This window comes from Tursiops truncatus, chromosome 3, assembly GCF_011762595.2.
Source record: "Tursiops truncatus isolate mTurTru1 chromosome 3, mTurTru1.mat.Y, whole genome shotgun sequence".
Lineage (NCBI taxonomy): Eukaryota > Metazoa > Chordata > Mammalia > Artiodactyla > Delphinidae > Tursiops > Tursiops truncatus.
In genome coordinates this window covers 165,159,416-165,168,303 of record NC_047036.1, presented here as the reverse complement: position 1 = coordinate 165,168,303, position 8,888 = coordinate 165,159,416, and the positions used below count along the sequence as shown (strand labels likewise).

The 8,888-nt window shown below is 45.5% G+C and overlaps 1 long non-coding RNA gene across 1 annotated transcript; it reads right to left on the bottom strand.

Moving 5' to 3' along the window:
* Positions 1–149: 149 nt before the first annotated feature.
* Positions 150–4,365, bottom strand: LOC141278391 (uncharacterized). Its single transcript, XR_012331101.1, has 3 exons — positions 4,183–4,365; positions 2,678–2,832; positions 150–648 (listed from the first exon to the last, which is right to left on the bottom strand). It is a non-coding gene; the product is annotated as an uncharacterized lncRNA (long non-coding RNA).
* Between the last annotated feature and the right edge of the window lie 4,523 nt (positions 4,366–8,888).

Here is an 8,888-nt window from a genome sequence, read left to right as displayed (position 1 = left end):
CCTTTTCGTCCTTTGTTTTTGTTTTAAAAAGTGGACAGTTTTCAAAGTCCACATAAACATGTTCCCAGGGTGGAGGGTGAATGCTTCCGGGGCTCTTGAGGGCAATGCTGGTTATCCCTACCACCTCCGACAGCTGATTTCAATTTCCTTCACTTATGATTTCATGATGTGTATCTCATTTTTTACTTTCAAAGTTACAAAATAAAACCCTCATTCAGTCCTTCTGGAAGCAGGTAATAGAGAAAATAAGAAGCTCTTCCTGACCATACTTAGGCATATGAATCACTATTAACTTTTTAGTGTCCTGCCATCTGATAGAAATATGATGTGAGTTGTGTGTTTAATTTTTTTTGTAGCCACATTTTTTTAAATATTTATTTATTTTTGGCTGTGTTGGGTCTTCGTTTCTGTGCGAGGGCTTTCTCTAGTTGGCGGCGAGCGGGGGCCACTCTTCATCGCAGTGCGTGGGCCTCTCACTGTTGCGGCCTCCCTTGTTACGGAGCACAGGCTCCAGACGCGCAGGCTCAGTAGTTGTGGCTCATGGGCCTAGTTGCTCCGCGGCATGTGGGATCTTCCCAGACCAGGGCTCAAACCCGTGTCCCCTGCATTGGCAGGCAGACCCTCCACCACTGCGCCACCAGGGAAGCCCTGTAGCCACATTTTTAAAAAAGAAAAAAAAAAGAAAAGTTTTACAAGAAAGTAAAAAAAAAATTTAGGAATATACTTCATTGAACCCAATATTTCCAAAATATTACTGTTTCAACATGTGGTCAATATAAAAGTTATTGATAAAAAAAAGTTATTGATGAGATATTTGACGTGGCTTTTTGTACTGAGTCTTCCAAATTCAGTATGGATTTCACACTTATGGCGCATCTCAGTTTGGACTGGCCGTATTTAAGGGCTTAGTAGCCACAGTGGCCAATGGCCACCATCTTGGACAACCCAGCTCTACTGTGTGACATTAATGCAGTGTTTTGGGTAAATTCTTCCCATTTTTGGCCATGTCTGCAGAAGTTTCCCTTTAAATTGGCTTTAAAATATATATATATGTATGTATATATATATATATGTATCTTGGGACTTCCCTGGTGATCCAGTGGTTAAGAATCCACCTTCCAATGCAGGGAACGCAGGTTCCATCCCTGGTCAGGGAGCTAAGATTGCACATGCCACAGGGCAACTAAGCCCGAGAGCCACAACTAGAGAGCCTGTGTGCTGCAACTACTGAGCCCGCGCACTCTGGAGCCTGCGTGACACAACTACAGAGAAGCCTGCTGGCTGCAACGAAAGGTCCCACATGACGCAACTAAGACCTGACGCAGCCAAAAATAAATAGATATTAAAATATATATATATATATATGTATCTAAAATTCAGCTAATATTTCTTGAGCACCTACTACAGGTCAGGCCCTGTCCCAAGTGCTTGGGCTACTCTAGTGAACAGAAAGATCCCTGCCTGCACCAAGCTTGCCTTCAAAGCCCCTCCCATTACAGAGAAGGTGACCTATAATTGATGGTCCAAACTGGAGACACTGTTGAGAGTGAAAGGCGGGGTGTTGTTAATAATTACGCCAGATGACAGATGTAAAGCAGCTCACCCCCAGGCATATAGGGACTTACTGACCCAGTTTCTAAAAATGTAGTCATATATCTTACAGTGTGTGGAAAACCCTGCCATAAATAGGTTAGTAAAACTAAACTCGGTGAAAACAAAACAATGTAAATGCTTTCAAATTCCAGCTAGAGGGAATTCCCTGGCCGTCCAGTGGTTAGGACTCCATGGCTTTCACTGCTGTCAGTGTGGGTTCAATCTCTGGTGGGGCAACTAAGATCCCACAAGCCCCGCCACCTGGCCAAAAAAAATCCAGCTAGAAAACTGATCTATGGTGAAAAAAAAACCCCACAATAAACGAATAGTGGTTGCCTCTGGAAGGGTGGGAGGTGGGATAGGGATTGACTCGGAAGGGATATAAGGGAACTTTCCCAAGTGACGGTGATGTTCTGAACCTCAGTAGAGGTGGGTTACTCCCGTGTTCACCTTTGCCTAGGTGAGTATACACTTAAGATTTGTGCATTTCATTGTATGTAAATTTCACCTAAAAAAAAAGCTACAACAGTCATAAAAAGACATGGAATTCTAGTTAATGGTATGCATGCTGAAGTGTTTTAGAGGTGCAGTGAACTGATGTCTTCAATTTTGTTTTTTTAAATTTTTTCCAGCTTTATTGAGATGTGATTAACACACAATAGGACTTCTCTGATGGCGCAGTGGTTAAGAATCCGCCTGCCAATGCAGGGGACACGGGTTGGATCATTGGTCCGGGAAGATCCCACATGCCGCGGAGCAACTAAGCCCGTACTGAGCCTGTGTTCTAGAGCCCACGAGCCACAGCTACTGAAGCCCACGCACCTAGAGCCCGTGTTCCACAACAAGAGAAGCCACTGCAGTGAGAAGCCTGCACACTGCAACGAAGAGTAGCCCCTGCTCACTGCAACTAGAGAACGCCCGCGTGCAGCAACAAAGACCCAATGCAGCCAAAAATAAATTAATTAAAAAAAAATAAAACATTGTGTAAGTTTAAGGTGTATGACATGTTGACTTGATACACATATACTGTGAAACGATAAGCACCCTAGCATTAGCCAATGCCTCCATCACATCACACAATTACCTTTTCCTTTTTGGTGGTGAGAACATTGAAGATCTACCCTCTTAGCAGCTTTCAGGTACACAATACAGTGTTACTTGTAATCACCATGCTGTCCATTAGATCCCCTAAATCTTCAACTTCCTTTGAAATGCATCAAAAAATTAGATGACGGGTGGCTAGAGGAATGGATATGCAATAAAGCAAAATGTTAATAGTGCGATCTGGGTCTGGGTATTCTCTGTACAATTCTTTCCATTTTTCTAAATGTTTAAAAAATTTCACAATGAAATGTATGTAGGGAAGAAAATCCTAACGAGATCCTGTTGCCTTCTAAAGGCTCTCATCCTTCGTCTGAGCTCAAAAAGGGAGATGAGGATTAGATAATTGTTGAAGAGATATGAGCAAGAGAGAGTGAGCCTCTCTCCTTGATGGGTAATAAAGGTCTTCAAGAATTGAAAAAAAAGGGAGAGGGATAAATTAGGAGTTTGGGATTTGCATATACATACAAGTATATATAAAATAGATAAACTACAAGGACGTACTGTGTAGCACAGGGAACTCTACTCAATATTTTGTAATAAACTATAAAGGAAAAGAATCTGAAAAAGAATATATATGTGTGTGTGTGTGCGTGTATAACTGAATTACTTTGCTGTACACCTGGAACTAACACAAAATTGTAAATCAACTATAGTTCAATAAAAAATTTAATTCATTAAAAAAAAGGAATTGAGGGCTTCCCTGGTGGCACAGTGGTTAAGAATCCGCCTGGCAATGCAGGAGACACGGGTTCGAGCCCTGGTCCGGGAAGATCCCACATGCCACACAGCAACTAAGTCCCTGCGCCACATCTATTGACCCTGCACTCTAGAGCCCGCGAGCCACAACTACTGAGCCCGTGTGCCACAGCTGCTGAAGCCCGCGCGCCTAGAGCCTGTGCTCCACAACAAGAGAAGCCACCGCAATGAGAAGCCTGCACACCGCAACGAAGAGTAGCCCCCTCTCGCCGCAACTAGAGAAAGCCCGCGCACGGCAACAAAGACCCAATGCAGCCAAAAATAAATAAATAATTTTAAAAAAATTGAAAAAAGGAATTGAAAAAAGGTAGGACTTTCACAGTATGTGGTTCAATGTTATTTAATGCACTGCTTACGATTATCACCCCTATCATATGGCGCATTATCATAGGGCACGTTTGGGACGTTTGCCTGTGCCCTGAGCCCCAGCTGCTGTTTTAATAGAGAACCTATTTTTCCAATATTCCTAGGGGTTCCTTGGGAAGGTAGTGGGGGCCTCTTTCACTAGAGGAGAGCCTCTGTGTTGGGGACACACTAGCTTCCCTGGGGCCCTGGCTGAGCATGGGTGACGATCTCCTCAACACTTGGAGGCCAGACCCTCTCCAGGATCCTTGTTTGGGGGTGTCCTGTATCGGGCAGGCTTGGAGAGTCTCCCTTGAGACCACTGTGGCTGAACTGGTGGGGAGTCCAGTCTGTTGAGGTGGGGGCAGAGCCCTCCCAGTTACGTACTCTTTATTCTCAGGTTCGGCCAAACAGGGCTGATTGCTCCAATGCTGCTGCTTCTTCTGCTATCTCCTCCTCCTCCAACACAGCATTTCCTGCCCCTCCATCACTGGGAATGACAGAAAGAGTAACCACCATGGCTGGGAACCAAACAAGAGCCAGGAAGTGAATCCTGACCCAGCCAACTTCAGAGCTGGCGCCCTTAACCATATCACTCTCCTGCGGAGGGGCCAGGACAGGACACTCAAGCTCTGTGGCCTCAGCTCCTGCATCTGGAAAATAGGGATGGTCTGGTACCCCACCCTCCCATCCGCACCACCCCTTCCTGTTCTCCAGGTACTGTGAGGATTTCATGTAGCATTACATGAAAAGCAGTCTGAGTAGTGTCTGACTCATGGTGAGCACACAACATAAACGTGAGCCATCATTACTAACACTATCATTACTGTGAGCCATGCTGGATGGGCGCTGGAACAACATGACCTAGACAGGAGAAATGCCTTCATGGTGGAGGTCACTTTTGAGTCAGTTTTTTTTTTTTTCTTCTTATTTAAAATGTTTATTAAGAAGGTTTACTTTTTTAAAAAATATTTATTTTATTGAAGTATAGTTGATTTACAATGTTGTGGGGCTTTTTGTTTTGTTTTTTTTGGCCATATGGCTTGTGGGATCCTAGTTACCCGACCAGCGATTGGACCCAGGCCCTCGGCAATGAAAACACGAAGTTCTAACCGCTAGACCGCCAGGGAATTCCCTACAATGTTGTGTTAATTTCTACTGTACAGCACAGTGATTCAGTTATACATATATATGTATAATTTATATATATATACATATATATAAATTCTTTTTCGTATTCTTTCCATTATGGTTTATCACAGGATATTGAATATAGTTCCCTGTGCTATATAGTAGAACCTTCTTGTTTTTTTTTTTTGTTGTTTTTTTAAGGCCTTTATTGAATTTGTTACAATATTACTTGTTTTATGTTTTGTTTTTTTGGCCCCAAGGCATGTGGGATCTTAGCTCCCTGACCAGGGTTGGAACCCACACCCACTGCATTGGAAGGCGAAGTCTTAACCACTGGACCACCAGGGAAGCCCCGACCTTCTTGTTTATCCATTCTATGTATGATAGTTTGCATCTACTAATCCCAAACTCCCGATCCATCCCTCCCGCATGAGTCAGTTTTCAAAGGATAAAAATTCTACAAAGATGGGGGAGGGGTGTGGCACCGCAGCAGGAGAGCACTGTTTGAGAGCAAAAGCCTGGCTGCCTTGGAAGGAAGCACGGCTCCTGTCTGGAGAACCAGTGCATTGCCCCACCTGGCTGCAGCGAGAGGCAAGAAGCTTGGGTGGTGAATGCGGGTGGGGTGGGGAGGGGGTTTGGGTGGGAATGTGCTGGGCTTCAAGCCAACAGCCCAGGAGTGTGCAAAGGCCACTAGGGTCCTCCCTGGACTGGCTTCCAGACTGCCTCAACTTTTCCCCTAAGCTCATCTCTGGGCCCTTGGACTCAACTCTCCAGCCACTGTGGCCTCCTGGCTGTTCAGAGCCATTGGGCTCTCTCTCACTTCTTTGTTTTGTCTGTCTAAAATGCTGTTCCCACCACCTCCTCCCCCTCCCTCGGACTCAGTGTAAATGCCACCTCCTCCGGGATGCCTTCCCTGCCTCCTTAACTAAGTAGATCCGCTGTCACATAGCCCAGTTTATTCCTGGGCTCACTGCACTCTGAAATTTCTTGTGCGTGCTGTTGTTTACTTGCTTCTTGTCTGCCTGTTCCACTAGACGTCAGCTCCCCAAGGGCTGGGACTTGTCTCCTTCAACTCTGCATCTCCAGCCCATAGAGCATTGCCTGGCCTGACTTATGTTTTAAAAGACTCTCGGGGGTGGGGGGGATAAATTAGGAGTTTGGTATTAACATATACACACTACTATATATAAAATAGATAACCAGGGACTTCCCTGGTGGTCCAGTGGTTAAGACTCTGCGCTCCCAATGCAGGGGGCCCAGGTTCGATCCCTGGTCAGGAAACTAGATCCCGCATGCCGCAACTAAAAGCCCGCATGCCTCAAAGAAGATCCTGCACACCGCAACTAAGACCCGGTGTAGTCAAATAAATAAATAAATAATTTTAAAAGTATATAAATAAATAAAATAGATAGCCAACAAGGGCCCACTGTATAGCACAGGGAACTATATTTAATATCTTGTAATAACCTATAATGGAAAAGAATCTGAAAAAGAATATATATGCCACTGAATCACTTTGCTGTACATCTGAAACTAACACATTGTAAATCAACTATACTTCAATTTAAAAAAAAATTATTTATTTATTTTTGGCTGTGTTGGGTCTTCGTTGCTGCGCACGGGCTTTCTTTAGTTTCAGTGAGCGGGGGCTACTCTTCGTTGTGCTGCACGGGCTTCTCATTGTGTGGCTTCTCTTGTTGCACAGCACAGGATCTAGGTGCGCGGGCTTCAGTAGCTGTGGTACGCAGGCTCAGTAGCTGTGGCGCACGGGCTTAGTTGCTCCGCAGCATGTGGGATCTTCCCAGACCAGGACTTGAACCCGCGTCCCCTGCATTGGCAGATGGATTCTTAACCACTGTGCCACCAGGGAAGCACCCCCAATTTAAAAATATATATTTATTTATTTGGTTATGCCGGGTCTTAGTTGCAGCAGGCAGGCAGGCTCCTTAGTCGTGGCATGTGGGCTCCTTAGTTGCAGCATACAGGCTCCTCAGTTGTGGCACACAAACTCTTGGTTGTGACATGCATGTGGGATCTAGCTCCCTGACCAGGGATCAAACTTGGGCCCCCCGCACTGGGAGAGCAGAGTCTTAACCACTGCGCCACCAGGGAAGTTCCTATACTTCAATTTAAAAATACATAAATAGGAATTGCCTGGGGTCCAGTGGTTAGGATGCAGCTCTTTCATTGCTGAGGGCCCAGGTTCAGTCCCTCGCTGGGGAGCTAAAATCCCACAAGCCATGCGGCGTGGCCAAAAAAATTTTAATTTAATTTTAAAAATAAATAAATAAAAGACTCCATGTGGCTGCTATGGGAAGAACAGACTGTGTGAGGTGAGCTCAGATCAGGGAGCTTTGGGAGCAGGAAACTACACAGGTCCGTGAAGTGATGACAGGGCCAGTATAGGGGTGGTGGCAGTGGTGAGGGTGAGAAGTGGTCAGAAATTTAAGAGGGAGGAGGGACAGAGTAAGGCAACTGAGTGAGGGGTTGGGAGAGAGGGGCAGGGGAGTAAAGGACGAGGAGGAGAGGGGAGTCCACCACCTCTGGCTTTGATGATGTGGGTGAATGGATGGAGTCACAGGAGGAGGAGAGGATATGGGAAAAAGAGGCCAAATTTGTGTTTGGGATGCCTGATGGACATCCCAAGGATGAGGTCCAGGAGGCAATAATTATTATTATTATAATTAGCACATGAGCTATACTTACATGATCACTAATCAAACATTTCTGTGACTTTCCTGGTAGTCCAGTGGTCAAGACTCCGCACTCCCAATGCAGGGGGCCTGGGTCTGATCCCTGTTCAGGAAACTAGATCCCTCATGCCGCAACGAAGATCCCACGTGCCACACTAAGACCCGCGCGGCCAAATAAATAAATAAATAATTTAAAACAAAACACAACGTTTATTGCCCACTGAGGACACAGCAGCGACTGCCACAGACACAGCCCCTGCCCTCACACGGCTGATGTTCTGTTGGTGGGGGACAGAAACTAAATAGGATTGTGAAAATTTAAAAGAAGAAACCTTAACTAAAACTGGAGTCAGGAAGTCTTGCAGAGGGAGCTCTTATGCTCTGCCACTCCTCAGTTACCCCAAACAGGAAGACATCAATTACAGACCCCAACCAGAAGAGATGTACGTACCTTGCACTCCCAAACAGTAACTGCAATTACTTTACTAAAACTGGAGAAGAGATTTTCTTCCCTCCCAGCAACAAGCCCAGCCAATGGAAACACCACAGCTTAGCCAATGAGAAGCTGCCCTCACCTGAACGCTTACTTTCCTCCGAATTAACTTTCATTTCACTATTGTCCATGACTTCTTGTCTCACCGTCTTTTCTATAAAAGACTTCCATTTTGTACAACCTCTGGGAGTATCTCTGCTTGACAGATGAGATGCTGCTTGATTCATGAATCTTTTAATAAAGGCAATTAGACCTTCACACTTAGTAGAAGTTTGTTTTTTAACAGGATCGAGAAAGAAATGCATACTTTAATGTCAAGTAGGGATAAATCCTTGGGGTGGGGGTGGAATAAAACAGGATAAGGGGACAGAGAAGGGGAGACAGTCTGACACCGAGTAAGGATTTACAAATATTTGTTAAAGACTTAATGACAGACAGTGGGTGGTTGATTTAGTATGTGTTTAGGTCAACGATCTAGTCATACTCCAAAGATTCCATAAGGTGAGTTTCTCCCGTTTTACAGAGGGAGAAAACTGCAACCCAGAGAGGAGAGGAGACCTCTAAGCTAAAAAAGTCCCCACTCAGATGTTCCCCCAGAAACTGCCATTTCTGGGGGCAGCGGGCGTGGGGGTGGGGGTGGGCGGCCCGCAGAGCAGCGCGCATTGACCTATGACGTCATCGGGACGGTAAATAGCGTAACACTACCTGGACGTAGCCCCATTTCCCCTCCCGGACAGGTCCTCTGCTGGTCCGGTACTGCCTGAATCAAACCCCTC